The following is a 25,213-nucleotide window of genomic DNA, read 5'->3' as shown; positions in this document are numbered from 1 at the left end:
TCCTTTATAGATGTAGTAGTGTCTAAGAAAGATATTTTAGAGTCGGAAATTTCATATGTAAATTTAATTGACTGGTGGGCGTTGTTTGCATGTCTGATAAAATCATTCAATTTTTTGTTGGGATTCAATCCATTTCATATCAACATCATCGATGAAACGCAGCCACTGTTTTAATTACTCTACCGTTGTCAAATTTGAAATATTATACAAGCTTAGATCGGTTAGTGCTGTTTATTGGGAATGTATTTCTACGCAGTTGTTGTAACATCTTAACTGTCGTCACCTTTGGAATTTTAAAGTTGTGCAAGCTCATATCGCAAATTATTACTCTTTTTATTTTAGGTATGTCGTTGCGCCATGTTTGGAAATTTTAGAATTGTACTAGCGTCTCTATGATGTTCTGGTAAAACTGTTTTTTGTTGTTGTATAGAATTCAAGATTGCTATAGTTTTATAATCAGAATAGGTTGATAAGATTCATTTTACATCGTGATCATACTGATGAAGGATATCTGTTATCCGAAATATTTATAGTTACATTTGTTCATTTTATTGTTATTTTTTGGTGATATTGTACCCTTTTAGACTGGTTATATATTATATTTTGTAGTGTACTGTATCATAATTATATGATCCATCGCCCTGTAAGATTTATCGTTGGCTATTATTCAGTCATTTTATATATATCTTACCTCCTATACATTTCTAGGAATGTGATTGGTTAAAAGCGCCCTCGTGGAGACCGTGTATATTTCATATTAGGTTAGTAGGGAGGCGGGGCTTATCTCATACACGGTTAGTAGTGATGTTACGTCCCTTTATATTCCTTATAAGGTAGTAGGGAGGCGGGGCTTATTTCATACACGGTTAGTAGTGGTGTTACGTCCCTTTATAAAACAAAACGGTACTGAGAAAAAATCGAAAGGTTTCAACAGACGAAGAAAGTGATGATTAAGATTGAAATTAATTCATAAAACACATTTAAACCTAACAAGTTGTTATTGTTGGTATCTGTTTTTGTAGGATCAATGGAAGTAGTTTCTTAATGCTAACAGTATTGAAGACTTGCTCATTTGATAGGTCACTAGTCTAAATTTCACACGTTAAGATAGTCGATAAGATAAATTCGTTACATAGTGTGCTAGTGACCTAATACGGTATATATGGGGTCAGTAAATTCCATATAGGGATTCGAGCTTCGCTCTCACCCCATATGGAATTTACTGACCCCATATATACCGTATTAGGTCACTTCGCTCTCACCCATATGGAATTTACTGACCCCATATATACCGTATTAGGTCACTTCGCTCTCACCCATATGGAATTTACTGACCCCATATATACCGTATTAGGTCACTAGCACACTATGTAACTAATAATACAAGTCTTAATTGAAAACAACGTTCAAACCTATGATTGCGTTGGATAAAAACCGCAATTTTTATACGTGTGCATGCAAAACAAATTTCTTGATAGAGGGGTCTAAATACAGCACAAACAACATTTTCCAAAAGACCAAAAAAGTGAAAAGTATATTTTAACAAAACGCATTTGACTAACAGGTCGAACAACAGATGTTCTTAAACCCTGCTGACTGCCATTGGCGATTGCCTAATAAACGGATCACAAGATGTTACAAAATGGATCTTTTAAAATTATATATATATATATATATATATAAACGGTTTTCTTGTCCATACCATACCTGAATATGATTATAGATTATCCAAGCTACTCTTCCAATATTTCCACAAGATGACAATTAATGCAAACAAGAGTAACGTTGTACATTTTAGACCGCCATCTATGCCTAGATCTGATGTAATTTTTAATTGTTATGGTCATACTATTAAGTTTTCAAGTAATTATACTTATCTTGGTCTCGTTTTAAACGAGCATTTAGACTATAATATTACTGGAAAAGCCGTTGCATCTCCAGCAAATAGAGCTTTAGGATTGGTAATAGCCAAGTGTAAACTTTTAGGTGGTGTTTGTTTCGATGTATTTGTAAAATTATATGAAAGTTTGGTTTGTCCTATAATAGAATATGGAGCAGGTATATGGGGTGTAAAAACATATTCTTGTATAAATTCCATACATAATAGGGCATGCAGATTTTTTCTTGGAGTAGGAAAATATGCACCAAATGCTGCAGTTACTGGAGACTTAGGTAAAACACCTATTTTTGATAAGCAGTGGAAAAATATTATTCGTTTTTGGTGTAGATTAACTTGATAACATGAGCTCAAATCGGTTAAATGCAAAAGTTCATAAGTGGGCTGATAGTATGAGTATTAAGCATAAGTGTGTTAAAAACTGGAACTTTTTAGTAAGGAAAACCTTCTGTGAAATAAATTTAAGTCATTTATCGTATCCTGAAAATATGGACACTAACTATATTGTAAAACTATTTATGTCAAAATTACACGATAAACATGTCGATAATTGGCATGGTGTTTTACATTCTGATAAATCTATATCGGGTAGAGGTGGCAATAAGCTACGAACGTACAGATTGTTTAAAGAAAATTTTGTACCGGAGGAATACTGTAAAATAGCTTTACCCTTCAGTCACAGAAGAGCTTTCGCCAAATTTAGGTGTGGTGTTGCTCCCCTAAGGATTGAAACAGGGAGATATGAAAATATTGTTTTAAACAACAGAGTATGCCATATATGTGACGGTTTTATTGAAGATGTCCTCTTTATGACGATTTTAGAAACCATTTATTTTATGTTGCTGAAACTTTTAATGAAAATTTTAATACTTTAGATGATAACCAAAAGCTCATATCGGTTAAGAATCAGCTTCTCTTATTGGATAACACGTGGCCACATGACATTCTTTATTCTTTAGTAAAAAATTCCATCGGTCTTTAACTAGAAAAACGGACCAGAAAAGCGGTCGTTAACGGAATTTTACATGTTAAATGACCAGTGGGGCGTGGTTTCTCTATTTAGAGTGATGTCCCTTTAATAAAACGCAATCGCGATTCAGACGTTTGGAACCAACAGTGGTCAACAGCCTAATGATCTCCGATCGGTACAGTCAACGGATAGTACGTCCACGACTGGCACGTTCAATAAAACATTGTTTGATTAGTCCGTGACTAACTATACTCAATAAAGAAATTAATGATTTGCTACTATAAATACATTTATTATCGTGTTTATAGGTCGAGTTATCTCGCCTACCACAATCTTGATAGTTCGCAATTATATTATTTCTGTAAAAACAAATTATAGTTCCTATCTAAAACAAATTATATTTACGCAACGATCAAAACAATCGAGGGAAGCATTTAATTATTTAATTGGGCGAGAGAAAAAAACTGATCTGAATATAATTTTGTTTGATTACAGAAATTCTGCTTGAACATTGTAATATCAAAAAACTAGTAATTAACGTAATTATCTTTCTATGGAAACCTAAATCAAACATGACAAAAATGTGTCTTTATTTGCTTAAAATATCCAGGATTTTAAATATATCAAAACGATAGAACAGAGGCGGATTCTGGATTGTAGGTTTGGGGGGGGGGGGGGGGGGGGGTTGAAGTAACATTATCGAATTATTCTTCTTGATTGGGTGCAATGTAGATATCTCGCCAAGCGAAGCGTGGCAAGAAATATTTTGTGGTAAAAGTAGCTAAAACCGCCTAAATCAACCCTGACAACAATCTACAATCACCATAATTAACAAGAAAACGAGATTGAACACGAAAACAAGTAGAATAGAGACAGATCTCAATCCGGAGTACACAAGCTGACCCTCCATATTAAAAAAGAAATCAAACGAATGTTATGTCAACGGTTGCTGGGAAAACTGGTATTACATTCATATTAGTCAATCGAATATATTCATTTTCTTGGGATCCCATGTAATACGGTAGTACGGGTCGGGGGCCTTGACCGTTTATGCATAATTCGGCAAAATTAGAATTTCGAGCAGGATAAGTAAATTTAAAGGTAAAAGCACCGTGCTTCAATACATCCACTCAAATCAAAAGCACAACATTTAAATCCTTAAGAACGGAATGCAATGAATTATGAATCTGGTCTTGCCGGGTATTTATATGCTACACATCTGCAGTATAATTCCTTCCTTGTAATTTCATCTCTTCTATACTTGTTGTAATTGCCAACTGTTGACGAAGTCCATCTTTTCTTTCTCTGGTTTGCGTACAGACGTTGGCATTTCAAAAGTTCTGTTGACATTAGTAACGGTCTGGATTTTCTTGATGACATCCATAAAGACATATATGTTAGGGTGGTGCGAATAGATCTGTTCATTGTATTGAGAATGAAACGAATCTGGACCGTTATATTCGTCCCCTTACAGTTTTCAACGAGCGCAGCTGCCCAGAAATAAGATGGATATCGTGAAGTTGAGCATATATATATATATATAAGTACTTAATACGTAGTCTAAGAATGTATGACATTTATCACTAGAAGAAGCGTCAGACATAATGTCAAACGTGAAGCAGTCCTCGATTTCATCTTGGGGAAGGAATGCCCGGTAGCCCGAAAGTTTACAATAGCCATTTACCAGGGTCACTTGATTTGTCTTTATACTCTGTGCTTAGCCAAACAGACTGGATTTTACTCCTTATGTTTTGAGCAAGATCAAACCGACAACAATCTATTTGGAGGGGACAACAGTTATATACATGTTTTAACTGACAATTCATAACATATATATGTACAACTGGCTAACGGAAAAGGTTTAGAATGATGAATAAAAAATAATATTCACATGAAATTTACCTGTACACAATCGGTACAAATGAAAAAAAAAAATTGCGCAAATGAAAGATCGAATTTTTAAAAAATCGGCGCAAATTTCATACGCCCATATTCATCCCGTATAACCCCGATACAAATGAATCCGGACGTTGATGCGTTCGAAGCGATAATCAGGACAACAATTGGGATGACAACAATTTCGAATGCCTTTCTAGAACTTTTGTGGGAATCTCTCAATGTGTCTATGTACATATGGTAGTTTATCTAATCAATTATACAGTTGTTGCATGTTTCAGATTGTGTATAGAACGTTTGATAAAACTGCTAGACGCAAATCGCAGACATGGTGCAATTTTCTACGCTTTATGAGGAAAACAATGTTGAATATCTTTTCTTACATAAACGTTTGCGTAGCAATACTTTAAGAAATAATAAATAACAACACGTTAAATTACTAGGTGCATTTAAATGTTGTATAAACACACAGAATAAACACGATATCATACTAAAGAAGTTTCCTCTTACTGTACCGTTCGTTTCACCGAGTGTGTCATGTTCGTTGCTCTTTTACAAATAATCAATGTACAATTCGTTGACAAAAACCGTCACAAATCCCTTTCTTTTTAAGGTATTCGAGATGGCATCAGCGACCCTTTTCTGTGTTTTATTGTAAATTTTATTTGTAAACTTTGTCGAAATAGTAGACAATAAAATTATCAGTCTTTCAAGGCCAACATTGAAAAGCGCACATCTGACGGCAATTTTTCAAATGAAGAACTAGGAATTTCAATGTTATTCCAGATGAAAAAAAAGTTTCAAGAAATATATAATAGCCAATAAAAGTTCTATAACTCTTACTTTTCACAATTTGAGGCCCTTTCAAATGCAGATTTTGGTAAAAGTTAGCTAAAAAACGATAGTAGCCATAGGTTCTCGATGAATATTGTATGTCGAATGAATTAGATCACATTCCAACTGTTTTATTTTTATATATATATAAAAAAGTAGATGTGGTGTGATGGCCAATGAGACAACTATCCACCAAAGGTAAAATGAAGTGGATGTAAGCAATCATAGTCCATCGTACGGCATTCAACAATGAGAAACCCTTTACCGTATAGTCGACTATGAAAGGCCCCGATATAAAAAAAAAAGTGAAACAATTAAAATGAGAAAACTAACGGCCTAATGTATAACTAAACAATTAACGAAAAACAAATATGACAGACATACCTTTGTACTACAGGCTCCTAACTTTGGAGAGGTAAATAAATAATGACGCGGGGTTATACATGTGAACTCTCAACCCTCACCCTAACCTGGGACACTGGTATAACTTCACAACATGATAAAAAAAGAACTGCACAAATCAGTTGCAATTGGTTTGACTCAAAATTCGATACAAAAACATCTAATATAAAACAATACACATGAAGAACCGAAAAAAGAGTACTTGTAGTTACTGATTGTTATTTCGGAGCCAATTACAACTAAAAGATCAATCATGTTCAAGACTAAAGTATCAATCAGTATATGTCCAATGGATTTAGACCAAAGACGTCATAGCAACGCATGAACTTGTGCAATGCCAAAAAATTAAGTAAACAGTATCGAGAGGATGTACGAGCTCATGAGTTCTCATAAGTGTGCATATTTAATAATATTTATTTAGTTATGCTTTGATTTTTCAAACACAAATTCAATGTTAGTACCGATAAAACTATATGTAAATATTTTTCCGCTGTTGATAACCTTTCATTTAAGAATATTCTAAGGATTAATTAGTTTACTCGGATCTTGTCTAAATTTACGAGCTATCTAAACAACATCTCCGTAAAAATTGGGGTATGATATTTCGTTTCTTAAGAAGTATTGGACAGGTACAACCAAACTTCTTACCAAATCTTTATCATATATGAAAGAAGAGCTCAGGCCCCGAAATGACAAATGTAAAATAATTCAAACGAGAAAACTAACGGCGTAATTAATGTACGAAAAATAAACGAAAAACAAAAAATGTAACACCGGAACAAAGAACAACCACTGAATTGCGGTTATATTATCTTCATGTTTATTCCATTTGAGATCTGATTGGATGGTTGTGCCTAAATATTTAGCAGCCGTTTCAGTTTGAAGTATGTGACCATGAAGGATGTAATCATGGTCGACTGGTTTCTTTTTTTGTGTGATTCTTAGTAATATGGAGCATTTGTCTGAATGGAATGAAATTAACCAATCTTTTTCCCATTGTGCCGCTGAATCTAAGTCCTGTTGTAATTTTGATGCATCATCTTTGTTTTTGCTGTTTCTATAGATGATGCTGTCATCAGCAAATAACCTTATGGTGCTATGTTGTAACTATTCCAGAAAATCATTAATATATCTAAGGAATAAAATTTGGCCAATGACGGCGCCCTAAGGCACTCCATATGTTACCCAGATTTTTTCTGATAACTCTCCATCTTGCATGACTGTACATCCCAACAACAACAAAAAAACACACACTGAGAACAGATCTGAGAGTACTTCTTATTTATATAGACATTGACTATTATGATATACATTGCATTTATGGCATTGTGTGAGCAAAATATAGTTGTTAATAAAAAACAAATCCAAATATGGATCTATTTGAGTATATCTTAATGTCATGCTCAATGGCAGCCTTCGACATCGTCAAACAGCTGTGTAATCTGTATTCAAAATATAACAATACTATGCTGAGTACCTGTAATAAAGGCTGTATTTGGGTTTTTGTTTCCTTTCATTACTTCACTCCGTATATATATTTTCTTTTAAAGATATAACAGCATTCAAAACAAAGAGGACACATCTTGGAACTGCTGGAGCACCAAAATTGGATATATCAAAGGATCAATTAGTATTCCTTGCGAAGTACAAATTTACAGCTCCATTAATGGCACAAACACTTCAAATATCAGAATCCACTATTCGCAGGAGACTCAGGTTTGCATAACCCATCATAAATTTTGTTAAACAAAGCAGTTGTCTTTTGATAATGTGCATTTATTATAAATCCTAACCTTTGTGTTAAACATCTTTAAAAAATATTTTTAAAAAATTCACTTCATATACCGGTATTAAAGAATTATTATGGCCTCACAAATAAGAAACATGATTGAATTTGTGTTCGCTTCAGTTGACCTAAAAAGGCTTTGCAATATGTAACTCATGAAATAATTAAGTCGCAAGGAATCATTTGGACTCTGTCTTTCGTAGTAGGAATGTTCATGACATTCAGGGTGAAGGAGGCAATTATTGATTGGAGAAGCAGAAACTGTGAGGTCAATTTAATTTCAACCAAAGTGACAATTTTTTTTACATAATTTAAGTTTTAATTGTACAATCATTTGATCTTTAAAATTATTTTCAGAGAGTTTAACATAAAGTTAAGAGAAGGAAAAGAAACTATTATCTCAAACGAGGAATTGGATGATAAAGTCAAGAACATAAATGGAACCAATAAAAGAATAGGTCCAAACTCAATACGGATTCGTATTGCCATGGACAATACTGATATTTCACGCCAACGTTTCAGAGATGCTTGCCACAGAGTTGATCCTGTTGGCTGTGCTTTGAGATCAATTGAAAGACAAAATGTTCATAGGACATATAAAGTTGCTGGACCAAATTCATTGTGGCATATAGATGGGAACCACAAACTTATAAGGTATATTAAATTAGAGGCTAAGCCTGTGTCACTCATCTTAGTCTATATGCATATTCAACAAATGACACTCTCTGACATTGTTGACGAGAACAGAATTCATGACAAAATATCGTGTTTTGTTGTTCTTGTATTGCTGATCATTTAGTTTATTTAGTGTCCCTTTTTCTTCTTTAATCAAGTTTTGCTCAAATCCCGAAAGAGAGTAAACAAAAAGTTCATTTAAGGGCAATCACTCCTACGAAGAATGACAGTCTACTAACTATATCTGCAAACTTTGACATGTTACATGTAGTAGAACATGCCTTAATATTTAAGTGAATTTTATTTTTTAACATAACAGGCAAAACGCAAAAATAAAATATAAAATCGTCATCAAAGGGCAATAATTACAATAAGGACAATTTCCCCATATCGTTTTAATTATAAGTTTTGTCTCTCTGATCATTTTAGCTTATTTTATTAAGTTTCTATCTGTCTATTAAAAATTCTAAGATATGTAAAAGGCAATATCACAAAAATCGGTAAAAAAGTTTCATCAAAGGGTTATAACTCTAATGAGAAGTCGACTTACGATTAAGACCATGCAAGTTTATTTGTAGAACATGTCATGCTGAATTTTGCAATTTAAAGTTTCTCTATACATGTATCTATTTATATAGTTTTCAAGATAATAGGCAAAATTGAACAAAAATAGTAATTTTTGTAATTCAAGGGAAATAAGAAGTTGTCTGATAGTTTTGACGTATTATGGACAATAGGTATAGCTCATCATTCTGAACATTTTTGCCCTGTCAGATTTTCTCTATTTATAACAAAATAATAGACAAATTATTAATTTTAAACTAAATACCCCAATGATGAATGTGACCAAGTTTGGTTAAATTTGGACCAGTAGTTTCAGAGGAGAAGATTTTTTTAAGAGTTAACAACAACAGACGAGAAGTAGTGGGACGCCAATTGATGAGAAAAGCTTACTTGGCTTTTTGGGCCAGGTGAGCTAAAAAGCACCATGTCCGATGCATGCTATATTGAAACGAATAATGTTATTTAAAAAAATAAAAAAAATTGGAGTTTTACTTCTACTAATCGTGGTAGGTTTGTCATAGTTTCCGTTTACAGCAACATTTTAAATTGTTATTTGGTTAAGATTATAAACTGTCTGTTCATTTAATTAGCATTACTTTTAATGAATGAATCTACTTACAAGACAAACAAAATCACAATAAAATTGAGTATGGAAATAGGAAATGTGTCAAAGAGACAACACCCTCATCAACGCCAGTAATGTTTCATAATAAACTAATATATGAATCCATGACAACTCTCCCCATGCACTGCAAAATTGCCTCTTAAGATAAATGGTAAAATCCAGATGAATAAAGGTCTGCCAACTCACTCTACTTATGAAAAAATATTAATATCGATTTGTCAGTAGTGAAATCGTGGGGATTTGATTACTTTTCATAAGTCTGGCGAGTTGGCAAACAAGAGTGGAGGAGTAGGATGAAAGTGGGATTAGTTGGTGCAAAGGTGGCGCGATTTGGTGTGGGATGAGTTGTCTTGCTTCCTATAATAATGTCCATATCAAAACCTTTTTTAAAATACATTTATCATTCCTAGTATATCATTAAGTGTTAGACTATAGCTGCGTTATCACATGTTTATAGTTTTGATATTTTTTATAAATTTTAATAACTTAGATTTGGAATTTTTTGCATGACTTTTCATGGCATCTCCTATTTTTTTTTTTAATTTAGGTGGAATATTGTTATCCATGGTGGTATTGATGGCTACAGTCGCCTTGTTACTTTTTTACATGCCAGCAATAATAACCAGTCAACCACAGTCAGTGGCAGATCCAGAACTTTTTGTAAGGGGGGGCCCGCTCCAGTCATGCTTCAGTGATTCACTATATAATCAACCAAATTTTTCCCACAAAAGGGGGGGGGGGGCCTGGGCCCCCTGGATCCGCCTATGACTGTGTATGATCTTTTTATTGAGGCCACTACACAACATGGAGTTCCTTCCGGTATCAGAGTGGATCATGGTGGTGAAAATGTAGATATATGCACATTCATGGAAGGTTATCGTGGTACAAATAGAGGTAGTGCAATAAAATGCAAAAGCGCCCATAACCAAAGAATTGAAAGATTATGGGTTGATCTTTGGGAGTCTGTATCTAATGAGTACTACGATTTATTTTCATATATGGAAGATATCTACATGTTAGACATTACATGTGCACGTCAATTGTGGGCATTCCAATATGTTTTTTTTACCAAGAATAAACAAGTCACTTCAAATGTTTGTATACTAGCATAATCATCACGGCTTAAGTACAGAGGGAAGCAAAACTCCTTATCAGTTATTTATCAAGGGAGTTTTATAAACAATAAATACAAGCAATGTTTCAATTGCTGACCTGTTGTTACAGGCAGGTAGTAACGACTCTCTAGAAAAGAGGGACGAAAGATACCAGAGGGACAGTCAAACTCATAGATCGAAATCAAACTGACAACGCCATGGCCAAAAATAAAAAGACAAACAGACAAATAATAGTACAGATGACACAACATAGAAAACTAGAACATATCACTATCACGGATGACTATGGAATAGAGGATAATGACTCTGATCATGAAGATAAGTTTTGATGAAATTCAATTACCACTGATTCATAGCCCTTTAGATGATGATGATATGCAACAGCTGAGAGCCAGGATAAATTTAACCGAAGACTATAAAAACTTAACTCATGGTATTCAGTTATACAAGGATGTTTTATTATTCATTGAATCATTAAATTCAGATCAGAGGGAACCTATACCTTCAGTAACTAATTAAAATAGGTGTAGTTCAATTTGTTTTTTCAAACTGATATATAGGGAAAAGATGTGTTTTTTGACTGAGTTTTATCATTCAAACTGATTTAACTTGAAAACGAGTTCATGGACCCTCTTCTTTAAAATGACATTTGGTTTCATTATGTATAAAGATTTTTTGTACCAATTTTCATGAAAAAGTCAACAATAATTTTTTATAAAAATTAGATAAATATACAGCTAAAAATGTTTTTTTCAATGATCCTGAAACTTTGATAAAAATATTTTCTTTCCAAAGAATTGTTAAACAAATCTAAAGCATACTTATGTAAAGAAAATTTTCCAAAAGTTTTTACAAAAATCCACTTGTGTTTTTCTTTTAAAACAAAAAAGTAAGGTACATGTATGTCAATCCAAGGATAGAAATGTAAAAAAAAACCAAAATTTTAAGTAAATGTCAAAAATTTCAACCCCAATTATTCTATTAAAGTATCACATGAAGGTATATATTTTTTTATTACATATTTGGATTGTTAAGGTGAAAAAAAATTGAAGGAAAAGAAATTTTTGTCAACATCATGGTATCAAAACTGTATTGTATGACATCGCTTAACAAATCAAATTGAGGCAATCTTCACAAATACATATATTTTATTGGCCCATACTCATTAACAATAAATGGTTAAGACCTATTGCTATAGATAATTATAATAATTGACATGATAGAATGAAAAGTTACATGTAAATACATCATGACAGAATGAAAAGTTACATATTGATATTTCACTTTTCCTTATATTTACACAGTAATGCTGAGCTATTGTCTACCAATAGACATATTATTTTTTAACAGGGTTAATGTTTGTAACGCTATATTTTAAATAAAATACTTATTTTATTTTGTAATAGTTCTCTTTTTGAGGTGAATCTATCATATTGTAATATTAAATGTTTTTCATCTTCAATTTCCTTATTATTACATACAGGACAGTATCTTTCCTCTCTGGGAATATTAAGATGTCTTCAGCTTTCAATCATTTAAGAATGTGCAATCATGCGTATTTTTCATATTGCTGCTCTATCATTCAAATTTGTTTAAAATATATCAACATATGATAATCTTTCACACATTGTGTAGATTTTAAGAAATAAATTAAGTTTAGAAGATTCTGGTATATTTGCAAATTGATTTTGCAAGCACTGATCATAAATTCCTTGATTTACTTGTCCTAAGTTTGTTAAACAACTTTTATCTACAAGATATGAATATCTTAAATTTTGTAAAATATTTTTGGTTTTGTTGATCCAGGGATTTGAAAACCCAGTAGCACAGAAAATTTAATTTACATGTGTGTTTTTGGAAAAAAGTTATATGTTCCTAAAAATTTATGCTTGAAAATACAATCTTACATTTGAGTGGAATTGGACCAAGCCCAGCACAACAAGCATTACATGAAGTCTTGAAATGAACACAAGTGCTTCTTTGATAAATATAATGTGTAATTGTCCCTTTAGGATGAGTAAACACCCTAAATTTCACAACAGTACCTAAGTATAGGTGATATTAATGAATCAAACCGTTTTTCAAGTAGTCTACATGGATTATTCAGACCAACAGTTTTCTTTATTTTGAAGTAGGCTTTTCTTGCCTTTTCCATAACAGTATCAATGGCTATATTGAAATAACCATTACAATTCATTACAATAAAATAAGAATAATGAGTACCCTAACAGTTTCAACACAAGAATCTTTATAAGATATTTGTCAAAAAAAGGTTTACCAATTGAATTAAAAACAATAACTTTGAACTTATCTGTTTAAACTTGTAGCTTCCAACAGTCAAAATTATCATGTAAAGCATAAATATAAACTAGAGGCTCCAAGGAGCCGGTGTCGCTCACCTGATATTTTTATTTACAATTGATGCATGAAATAATGCAACTGTTATACTTTTGCTTTAGTTTCAGAGATATAAGTCACAAACCAGAAAGTATCATACCCCTCTCCTATCATAGGAGGGGCCTGAAAAATTAATACCATCAAGAACATGAAAATTTGACAAAGACCCAAATTATGATCTCAATATACAAAATATCATAGTCATATTGAAACTTGTTTATTTATAGCTTGCTGTTCGTTGTGAGCCAAGGCTCCGTGTTGAAGACCTTACTTTGACCTATGATGGTTTACTTTTATAAATTGTGACTTGGATAGAGAGTTGTCTCATTAAAATGTTGGCACTCATATCACATCTTCTAATATCTATTGGTGAGTTCTAAATAAATAAAATTTATTATATCTTGGTGGTATATTGTTGAAATTGAAGCATTTTCCAAATACCTGTTTCCAAGTGTCAAACAGGAAAACTGGACCTACTGATCATATGGATTATTAACGGTATACGGTATACCTTAAGCTACAAATAGTTCTTGGCTCAATGTTGTTGCCTAGTTAATGCTTCCATCCACTGAAAAGATTTTATTCAAACTTGGTCATATGAAACGAGTTGGTAAAAATTATGTTCACTAAATTGTTCATCCAATACATGCACATATACTAAACTAAGACCTTTGTGCACTTTTTTAACCTTTATATAATGTGTAATTTATAGGGATGTCAAAGTATCGCTCGGTAGTACCGAGTATCGAATACCAAAATGATACTCAACTAATCATTTTCCTGTAAGAATGTTGTTGCTTTCTTGAGCTTTAACAGCAAATATTTTTATAAAAGGCATTAAGCCCCTCCCGGGAAATTACTTATTATTCAAATTTGATAAAAATTTAAATATGTTTCGAATGTTTTTGTTTTCCTCCAAACAGAGCACTTTTCCAAGGCTTACACTTTTAGTTAATGTTAGTTATTCCCTCACCTCTGTACCGCAAGAGCATATATTTTCAACAAAAGGTCTGTTAAGATACCTAACGGCACAGTTCAGAAATCGCCTCATCCCAGTAAAAATTGACAAGATAATAATTTAAAAAAATAACAAATCTGTTGCACCCTGTGTCAAACTTCAGAAAATAATAAGTTCTAATAATCCCTTTGTTGATCATTAAATGTGTTTTATTATGGTTCCCAAATACTGTTGTTTGAGTAATCATTTTCTATAGATATTAATTAATTACTTGATTAATTTATAGCCAGTTTACATAATTAGTACATGTAGTTAATGAGCTATTAATTATGGTATAAATTTCCTTGGTAATAGTCCTAGGTAATAATGTTTAGAGTTTTACGTTCATAAGACAACGACCCACAATACATAAAATGAGTATAATTTTGTGCTTCCATTTTTTAATGTTTTACAGAGCGAGTACTCGAGTATCGCTCGGTAAATCCAACGAGTACTTGATTAGTAAATCTTCACCGAGTTGACATCCCTAGTAATTTACAAACAAAACAATGTGTATGTTGATTTTAAATTGAAACCATGTCTGCTCATTTATTTTCAAGGTCATGCAGCTTCAGCCATTATATAATATATTTACATACATTATAAATTACAAACACTACATAATCTGACATACATGTAACCTGCTAACATGCAAAAGTTTAATCATAAATAATACATTATCAGACATATTATGGGGAAAAAAATTGCAGGACATTAAATTATGTTTTCCAATATGAGCTTTTGGCACATACCGCTCTTCACAATGCATCTATATTTATTGATATTTTTCCACTGATAACACAAATCAAAAAATTAAGCTACAAAATCTGGAATTGAAGATTGATTAAGAACTACCTTTGTAAGAATGGATTCATCATTACATGTTTTATAAAACATTGAAAATTCAGCTTTAAAAAATGGCAAGCTAAAAGCAACCCTACTGACAGATTTGGAATATTTTAGAGTCAAACTTTTGCCTGATAAATATGTCTTCATGAAATTTTGCAGCAAGTTAATTTGTATTGGACAGGACCTTTTGACAGTTCCAACTATTCTAGATTTGAACCCAAAAAAATGATGCTATAACATGTATAGCAGTATACTAAGACTAAGGTAGCAGTAGAAGCTTATAAAAAGTATTAATGTATTAATATTTTATAGCACATACTTATGATAAAATATAAACCAAACATTAAGCCACACTTAAATGAGAATGTAGCACATATAGATATGTAGACTATAAGACAGTACATATATTTATATATATATAGCTGCACATGGACTTAAAAAAAAACAGATGGTGTATGCTGCACCAGATGAAAGTTTTACAATAAAAACATTACATACATGTATGACTAAATGCAAAAAAATTGCAAAACATTGTCTTTATGTTCATTTAAGGCAGGAATAAGACTTCACACAGCAGACAATTCCTTGTATTTCATAAATAACGATGGTCAAATTGGCAGGACTGACAGCTTAAAAAAACTGATGACAATACACTTGACGATATGTAATCGACATTACACTTGACCATGATATCTTGCTGACATTACAATTGATCATATGCTACTGACATTACACTTGACCACTTGACAATGTTTCTGCAAAAATTTACACATGAAATGTTGCCGACATTTCACTTGACCATATGTTTACCATAATAGCTATGATGTGATACAGACGTTACATTTGACCACATAATACTGCCAATACACTTCATTATATGTTACTCTTGAAGCTTGACATGTTACATTACAGACAAAACACTCGGCCATATAATACCAACATTGCACTCAATTATATGTTACTGACATTACACTTGACCATGATATGATACTGACATTATACTTGACCATGATATGTTACAGACATTACACTTGACCGTCATATGTTACTGACATTACACACTTGACCTTGATATGTTACTGACATTGCACTTGACCATCATGTGACTGACATTACACTTGACCATGATATGTTACTGACATTACACTTGACCATCATATGTTACTGACATTACACTTGACCATCATGTTACTGACATTGCACTTGACCATGATATGATACTGACATTATACTTGACCATCATATGTTACAGACATTACACTTGACCATGATATGTTACTGACATTACACACTTGACCTTGATATGTTACTGACATTGCACTTGACCATCATGTGACTGACATTACACTTGACCATGATATGTTACTGACATTACACTTGACCATCATATGTTACTGACAGTACACTTGACCATCATGTTACTGACATTGCACTTGACCATCATGTGACTGACATTGCACTTGACCATGATATGATACTGACATTACACTTGACCATGATATGTTACTGACATTACACTTGACAATCATATGTTACTGACATTACACATTTGACCATCATGTTACTGACATTGCACTTGACCATCATGTGACTGACATTACACTTGACCATGATATGTTACTGACATTACACTTGACCATCATATGTTACTGACAGTACACTTGACCATCATGTGACTGATATTACACTTCACCATGATGTCGGGGAGAATGTAACAGGTGAGACAAAAACTGACACAGAAGACACAAACAATATAATCAAATTATAATCAAAGTTCCTATTTAATAGACTATCTTCATATTACCCACTTTTGACTCTGGATTATATAATTTGTCGATTGGTTACCTTGGACATCATGGTACTCGGTCAAGTAAGAGCAACCAAAATAAGTAAAATCAAACATATAATCGGTGTAATTTGAGGGGAAAGTTTACTGTTTTCCGATGATTTTGTAGTGAAAAAAAAATGTTAAGCAGGTAATTTTCCCCCAAAATTGTACCGAGTGAAAGCTTGGTTTTACTTCTTCAGCTTGCTCTTACCTGACTTGGTACCATGATGTCCAAGGTAACCAGTCGACAAATTATATAATCCGGAGTCAAAAGTCGGTAATATGAAAATAGTGTATTACTCCACAGTAAAGGTTTGACTGTTGATCAAATATTCTGTATAATGTTCAACAGCCTGTTCTATTGTCATATCACTCAATTTCAAAGTGAAACACAATGCACATGTATTTATGGTGATTGCATCCCCAAACAGAACGTCAATCTGTTTATGGAATCCAGCTGCTAGTATGTGGGTTTATCCAGTTAGCCACATCAGAATGTTTTCTGGTTTCACTGTAATTCCATTAACACTTGCACCATCACCTAAAATGTAATCAAATATTATTATCATTTCTTATGCCTAATAATATTGTGTGTTTCCAATAATCTAGAGATATGGAACACTGCATGATGTTGTGAAGAAATATCAGTGAATAAGTGAAACTTTGTAAGTTGCATGGATAATATACTCAGATAAGATTAAATAAAGAAATTGAAATATCTTATCTTGTCTGTTCTTGTACATGTTATAGTTGTAAAAAATATGAGAAAGTTTCATTAAATTATAATAAGTGGTTAAGAAGGAGTTACCCATTTTTTGTATGGCAAATGTGATCCTATCCAAAATTTTCACTAGGAAAGGTGTTAAGAATGCATTTATTTATAAAACAGCATTTTATGTTCCGGACCGGTCCCTCCTAAACTTGAAGTCAGGTTTTATTTCATTTAATTTGTGCTTTAAACATACCTTTAGACGCTTGAATAAAGGTTAGAAAACCATGAGCTGTGGCTAATTCCTTTATTTTCCTATTTCCTTCAGAGTATTTAAACACGAGAAGGTCTTTTAATGCAAGTGCTGTTAGTGGTTTAATTCTTCCACAGACGAGGGTCCTTGCATTAAGGATGTTGTCATCTCTTCTCAAAAAACTCAAAATCTGATGTGTATCCAGGCCTGAAATAAAATTTTTAACTAGATAATGATGTAGAAGATGTTGTCCTGCTACATACATATAATTGACTGAATGCTTACAGTATCTGAGAAATAGACCAAAACACAAAAACGGTCAATGTGGGATGACACCTGCCAGTAGGACATGTACAGCTTACAATCATTCCAAACACTAAATATTGAAGACCTATTGCTTATAGTATCTGAGATATAGACTTAACTGAGAAAACTTAACCTAGTGCACTGATCCATGAAATGAGGTTGAGGTCAAATGAAAACTGTCTGACAGGCAGGAGGACCTTGCACCTTATACTTAAGAATTTTTCGGTTGACAAAAATTGTTGACAGAGGAAATGCCAAAGTGGTCATATCTTGATGTGGCTTAATGGGTGAGTTATTATACAAACTCAAGTGGAACTCAAAAACACAGTCCCTGAGTAAAGTCAAATCTCATACTTCCTGCTAGATGATTAAGCCATATCTGCAAAAAGTGTGGAGGCATCTATGAGCCTGAAATGCTCACAGTGTATGCAAAATTGGTTCAGGATTCACAAGACTGAATCTTAATTTTTAAAATTTCCTCCTAAAGGTAACTTAAAAAAAAACCAGTCATGTCTTGTAAGTCCTGTAAAAATGTATTCACTGTGCTCGTCTAAGACATCTTAGTCTATGAAGTGTTAGTTTGTTTTAATTTTTTTTTGGGGATACAAAAATGTGTCTACCTCTAAAAAAATCGTCCAGTTCTTCTTTGGCACCTTCGATATGGTTTTGAACCATCGCTGTCTTCAAAACTGGCAAATGCTCTTTTGTCATCTTGTTCACTGGTACAAGGAAACCGACAGCTGAGGCCTCTTCTATGATGTCACAATAATGTGCTTGCAAATCACTACCTGTGACGCAACTCTCCATCTGTTATAAAGAATAAAATAACACAATACAAAGATTTAAATATATTATGGAATTTTTGTATTATTTATAATTTAGTGAATGCTATTTCATGTATTTTGCAAGAATGAATGTGAACAACCAAATCTTGTAATATTTACATAAGATGAAATAAAATAAAAGTTATATTCATTACATTTACAGGCCGATTGATAGATTGATAATTCTTTGTTTAACTTCAACTTTACAGCAAAGTAAATAATCTGGATGGCTCTCCATTATTCAGATTATTCAAAAATACCTTTTGGAAGACCTCCTGTATTTCCCCCACATCACTGTCAACAACTGATTTAATCCTTCCATGAAGGATATAATCAGTTGTTGCATCAAATAAAATTGTTACTCCAGGACCATCCTCTAGCACGAACAAGGTCACAAGCTGGCCAAGGTAGAAGTAGGTATGCTTTAACCTTTCTATTATGTTCTTTTGGAAAGTTTGGGCTCCTGGAGTACCTGTACAAAATAAAGTTAATTGTAATATGCATAAAAATGATAAACTGAATTGTTTTAATTGAATTCTTATTCATATATTATACTTTCTTTTCCTATTTGATTAAAAAAAAATCTTTTTAGTGCTACATGTTGTAGATATTTAGTTGATAGTTTCTGAAAAAAGGACTTAATATAATTGTGCAACTAGATTTGACTTTGAATTTGAACTGTTACTTTCATTTTATACTCAGATATGAATTGAACAATTTATAAAGAAAATAAGATACATTTTGCCATTTTAATGTAAATAAACTGCTTCGCTGAGCGCAGCTGGATACGCCCGCAGAGGTCCAACCCTGAACAGTTGGGGCAAATATGGACACAATATTCAAGCTTGATACAGGTCTGAATTTGGATTGTAATTAAATATTTGACATATTATAGGTTTCTGAATAAATGTAGTCAAAGAACTTGAAATTGGTTATATGAATTGAATTTATATTCAATTAAAGATTTCTTGCTGTTGTGCAATACACTGTATGTGCTGTTGCGCAATACTTAGTAAATCTGTTGTCAGACTATAAACACATCAAGTTCAATTTCTTCTCAATGTCGTATTTGAAATTTATGAAAATCAATAGGGAGATTACATCAATAGCTATAAATAATTCACCAAAGTTTCATGAGAACTGCTGAAAGCATTTTTGAGTTATTGTCCAAAAATTGGAAAATCCCCCCTTTTTTAATGAATAAAACCCCATAACTCAGAAATGTAAAATCTAAAATTTATAAAATTCTAAAGGGAGCTTACATCAACAGATATAAACAATTCACCATAGTTTCATGAGAACTGCTAAAAGTATTTTTTTAGTTATTGTCTGAAAACTGGAAAATCCCCCCTTTTTTATGAATAAAACCCTGTAACTCGGTAACGTAAAATCTAAAATTTATAAAAATTGAAAGGGAGCTCATGTCAATAAATATAAACAATTCACCAAAATTTCTTGCAAGTTGGTGAAAGCATTCTTGAGTTATTGTCGGAAAACTGGAAAATCCCCCCTTTTTTAATGAATAAAACCCCAAAACTCAGAAACAGTAAATCTGAAATTTATAAAAAACGAAAGGGAGCTCACGTCAATAAATATAAACAATTCACCAAAGTTTCATGCATATTGGTTATAACTTTTTTGAGTTAATGTCCGACATGTTGACGACGGACGGACAGACGGTCAACGGTATACCATAATACGTCCCGTAAACGGGCGTATAAAAATTAAGTTTCCCCTATATAACCCATGAAAAATAACTGTAATTTTGTTAATTTCAAAGTATTTTAACAAAAGAAACAACATCCGTGACCCCTAGTTTTTATATTGAAATTTTGAAAGTACATTGACCCAGAAGTCTTTTACAGAAGTTTAAGAAAAATCTCTCTTCGAACATTTGACACCCCAGCTACCTCAACAATACAAAATCCCTACAGGTACTTGAAAAAAAAGGGACAGTGGATTACAGTGCTTATATTGCTAATCTTCATCTCAAAGTCATGATGAGGCCTTAGCTTCAAAGCAGAGCAAAAACTAACATCTCACTGTAAGTTTAAGATGGCTTCTGGCACAGATTTTATTAGAATTTTTTACCGGATGTCTACAATGCCATACCATTTCATTGATTCTGACACAGATGTGAGTTAATATCAACAAATTAAAATTTTGGTGGTCAAAACCTTGGACCACCACTTTTCGAGAACTTGGTTATTCATATGGCAAATAATTCAGACATACTACATAACAACATCAATAAACAAATAGAAAAAAAATCAAATGGTTACTCCTCTAATTACTGTAATGCATCAGGTTACATTTGTTTATACCATATAAATATTTACCATGAATTCTTCCATTGTGAGGCCCTTTTCTAACATCAGCTGATTTAAACAATGTTTTGTCCTTTTCAATTCTTTAACTAGATTAAGGAAAACTGCTTCAGATTTACCTCTGTCATCCACAACATCAGCAAACACATTATTTGCTTTTGGACCAGTTATGCTTACATTCACAGACGCACTTCATTTATATGGTAGTGAAATGCTGCCTGAATTACTTATTGAGTCTGTTTCACGAAGATTTTTAAAAACTGTAGTTGTCGTCTTAGATTGAGTAGTAAGTTCAAGAGGGGTAGCACTTAGCTGAGTTGGTGGTTTCTTTGATGAAGGTTCTGGTGATGGGGAAAGGAAAGGATCGCTTATTGGAAAGATAAATGAAGATCCTGAACTGCCATCTGTTTCTATAATTGATTGTGGAGTAACAAGTGAAGAATTTCTATAGATCAATGACCTTGAGTCTAATGAGGAAAGATCACTGGCACTAATACACCTTACAGAAGTCAATTTTTCAATAACTTTTTGATCATCTATTAACATTTTAGTGAACTTTTTCACTTTAGCTTTTTCTTTTTTAAATTCTTTATCAATATTCTGGAAATGTTGGATGAAATCTGTTGCAGCATTTGCCTTTATTTCAAGTTCTGACAACCTTCTTCTAGAGATGTGTACAGTTTGTTCTTCTTCATCAAGTGACATTTTGTTAACTGAAAATACATCAAAATGAATTTAAACTCAATGAAAAGTGAATATATATATGAATTTTTATTATTATCAGCAAGAAATATTAGGACACTTAGAACTCTGTGTAAAAGTTTTCCAATCTGAAACAATTTCAAAAATAAAAATTTTCAAAACAAAAAGTCTCAAGTTGAGGTATTATTTGTAAAAATTCACTATTTTGGTTTAGCCTGACTTTTGAATTTTCTAAACTACTTTCTAGAAAATAAAAAAATGTGAATAAAATAAATATTTAAAATTGGTGCTGCTAGCATTCCTGCTTTTGTGAAACATATAGCAAAGCATTTATTGTACCAAATATAAATTTATCAGCAGAGTATAGTATTCCTAAAGATAAATATAATAAAAGCAAAAAAGTGTCCCAACAATTAAATCATCATCTGTGCTGTGATCAAGCAAATTTTTAAGCTTGTCAGACATTTCTCTGATCTCATTTTTCAATGTTTTTTCTTTATACCAACTTCTCTAAACATTTCAAGACGGCCATTAAATCTTGAAATAAAGGATTTGGCCCATAAACAGTTTCTTATTATTACTACAATATATAGAGAGCAGATACCAAGGGACAATTTAAAACATTAGTCTAATAAAAAGATACTATATAAGGATCAAAAAGTTGAACCTCGTTTTCATTATTATTTCACTAAAAAATTGCCTCTTCCAGCTCACGAAATTTTCAGAAAAAGTTTCGTCTCCTGAGGTACTTGACAATAGACACCCAGGTTTGAAATCATTAATGAAAATATTGGAAGAGTTGTGAGCATAATTTCAAATCATATTCTCAGGCATATTGGTAAAACAACCTTCATATATACATTGTACAAATATCTTATACTGCTAAATAGCAATATAAGGGGTATAAACAAATAAATTTATTGCAGGAAGTGCTCAGTCTTGTTTTGCAATTTAATCATTTTGTTGATTGTTTAAAGCAAGTTACTGATAATTGTAACTAAATTTAACTAAATCAGAAGATTATGACACTGAGTTTACAAGTAAAACAGACCCTGCTTGCATTTCCGTATTGTGATTCTATTTTTTGTCATTGAGATTGAAAAAAGACAACTACTTTTCCTATAGGTTGCACTTTTGTAAATATATACAATGCAATTTCCCATGTAACTCCTTTTACGGCTAAAGGTTGGCCACTTTTACTATAAAGTTTCGTAAAAATGATATCCTTGAATGGAAAGATCATATGCACTAGTTTATGCAAAGGTCAAATCATAGGGTTTGTGCAGCATATTTTCAACATTTATAAGCCTTGAACAACTAAAAGTTTTAACAAATACTAAAATTCTGTACTACCCCTCCCTTTACTTTTGGTACGTCTAAACACCGCTCAGGACCTCCTGAGTGCACTCAGGACATACAAAGTGCACTCAGGACATGAAATATATGTTTTAGTGAGTGGTGAAGGTATGCATTCGATAGATAATTTAATTCTTCATCTAATAATTTTTGTTTTGATAAAATCATTTTAACATTTAAGGAGTTATAGAAGTTTTCATCGGCACACGCCGTTTTTGTGAAATATGTCAGGCATGACCGAGGATTATATTGAATACCAATTATCATGTTGATTAGGTTGTTTGATCTTTAATAATTAGAAGTGATAAGTGATGGTACTAACCTCATACAAGTAAGCTTGGCAAACAAACAAAATCAAGATGTCTTTTGAAAAATAAAGAACAATGAAGATATAAGACCGTTAAATAAACATTTTTCTTTTTGTTTGTAATAATTGAAGCCATTCGAGAAATATGAGAAATCTACATATATAGTTGGGAAATTTTCATTCAATTCATTTCATTAACTTAATAGATAAAAAAAATATCGTCATTATTTTCATTGTATAGATTTTCGTATTTTAGTAAAATTTCGTGCAATAAAAAGTTTAGTTTTATTCTAAGTTCAAAAATTAAGAAGAATATTTCTTTCTCTAGATATATTACAATAGACTTTAATTGCGTTGTTCCATAGTAAAAAAAAAAGAATTGGTGAAACACCATTTATAATTTACTTTCAAGCTAACAGTTAATCTGATCGCTCACTAAAAATAGCGTTCAATTAAAAAAAAAATATTGGTATCATTGCGTTCTAATTCTTATTTCAAATTATATAATTGTGTGTGTGTGTTTTGTTCTATTTTCTTGTCTTTGAGATTCATTCAAATAATTAACACTTTTTGACCAATGAGAGGCTGTGAATGTATAACATAACGATTCAATAAAAATTTCATTTAGTTAGATTTATTCCCCTATTGAAACTCGTTCTTGTCCAGTAATAAGTTCCTTGAACGAGTTTGAAAAGGGAAATAAATTTGTCATACTTTCCATGAATTAAGATTTAGTTTTGTAAATGGAACCCGTTCTTAACTGTAGAAGCCGTACTTACCAAAATACGCTTTTCAAATAATCAAATCTCATATAGTTAGTGTTATTTCTCATTTTTATAGTTCTTGTCCAGTAATTTCATTCTTGAGTAATACGAATGTTTTAACAAATCAGCATTTAGTAAGATTTATCTTTCTCAATAAAGTTGTTCTTGTCTAGCTGTAATACAAGCCTTGAACGAATTCCAATGTGAAAATAAATTCTGAAAAATTAATTTGTCTCCGTTTTCTGAAAATTATCATATTTGGATATTATTTCTAAAGAATTTGTAAGTAAATGAAATCCGTTCAAACCACGACTAAGTCTTCTTGCACAGAGTTTGAAGTGCCAAAACCCCAGAAACTTGCTCGTAAGCCAAACCAAAGGAAAATACCAAGGACAGCACGTACGCAGCCAAGATATTAGACTTAGCAAATCATATAAATAAATACTGATCTGTCTTATTAAGGTTAAATTCTAAATATTGTCATTGAAAATATAGGACCAGTTCATAATTTCAATAAATTTGTTATCTATATCAAGGCTGTGAAAATCTTGAATAAATTTTGAACATTCATGAAAAAGGTTATATCGAATATCGTCATAAAGTGTGCATTCCATAAGAAAATGTTTTTCATTCTCTACACTGCAACTTTCACTAAACTTAATAACATCGTGTTATTCATTTTAAATGTAACACAGTACTAACAACACAATTCATAAACAACAATAAAAATAATCCAATCAATTCGTTGATTGGATAATTCACGGCTCAGTAGTTTTGTAATCAGTGACACGTGCCCTCATTATTTCATAAGAATTAACATATCTATCTAA

At 32.1% G+C, this 25,213-nt stretch overlaps 1 protein-coding gene and 1 long non-coding RNA gene across 2 annotated transcripts in view; both read right to left on the bottom strand.

Moving 5' to 3' along the window:
• Positions 1 to 14,670: 14,670 nt before the first annotated feature.
• Positions 14,671 to 16,847, bottom strand: LOC127734960 (uncharacterized). The gene is made up of 2 exons (XR_007997889.1): positions 16,562 to 16,847; positions 14,671 to 16,304 (listed from the first exon to the last, which is right to left on the bottom strand). It is a non-coding gene; the product is annotated as an uncharacterized LOC127734960 (long non-coding RNA).
• Positions 16,848 to 17,079: 232 nt separating this feature from the next.
• The window catches only part of LOC127733552 (uncharacterized), a 40,902-nt gene continuing 32,768 nt past the window's right edge, over positions 17,080 to 25,213 (bottom strand). Inside the window, exons 9-13 of the mRNA XM_052242897.1 lie at positions 21,267 to 21,967; positions 19,188 to 19,399; positions 18,724 to 18,910; positions 17,801 to 18,004; positions 17,080 to 17,376 (exon numbers count right to left, since the gene is read on the bottom strand). The gene's annotated coding sequence lies outside the window, so the exon portion shown is untranslated. The remainder of the gene's footprint in view (positions 17,377 to 17,800; positions 18,005 to 18,723; positions 18,911 to 19,187; positions 19,400 to 21,266; positions 21,968 to 25,213) is intronic.

Source organism: Mytilus californianus, unplaced genomic scaffold (assembly GCF_021869535.1).
Source record: "Mytilus californianus isolate M0D057914Y unplaced genomic scaffold, xbMytCali1.0.p SCAF_3, whole genome shotgun sequence".
Taxonomy (NCBI): Eukaryota; Metazoa; Mollusca; class Bivalvia; order Mytilida; family Mytilidae; genus Mytilus; species Mytilus californianus.
Note: the sequence above shows the minus strand (reverse complement) of the source record. Positions and strands in the feature narration are given on the sequence as shown.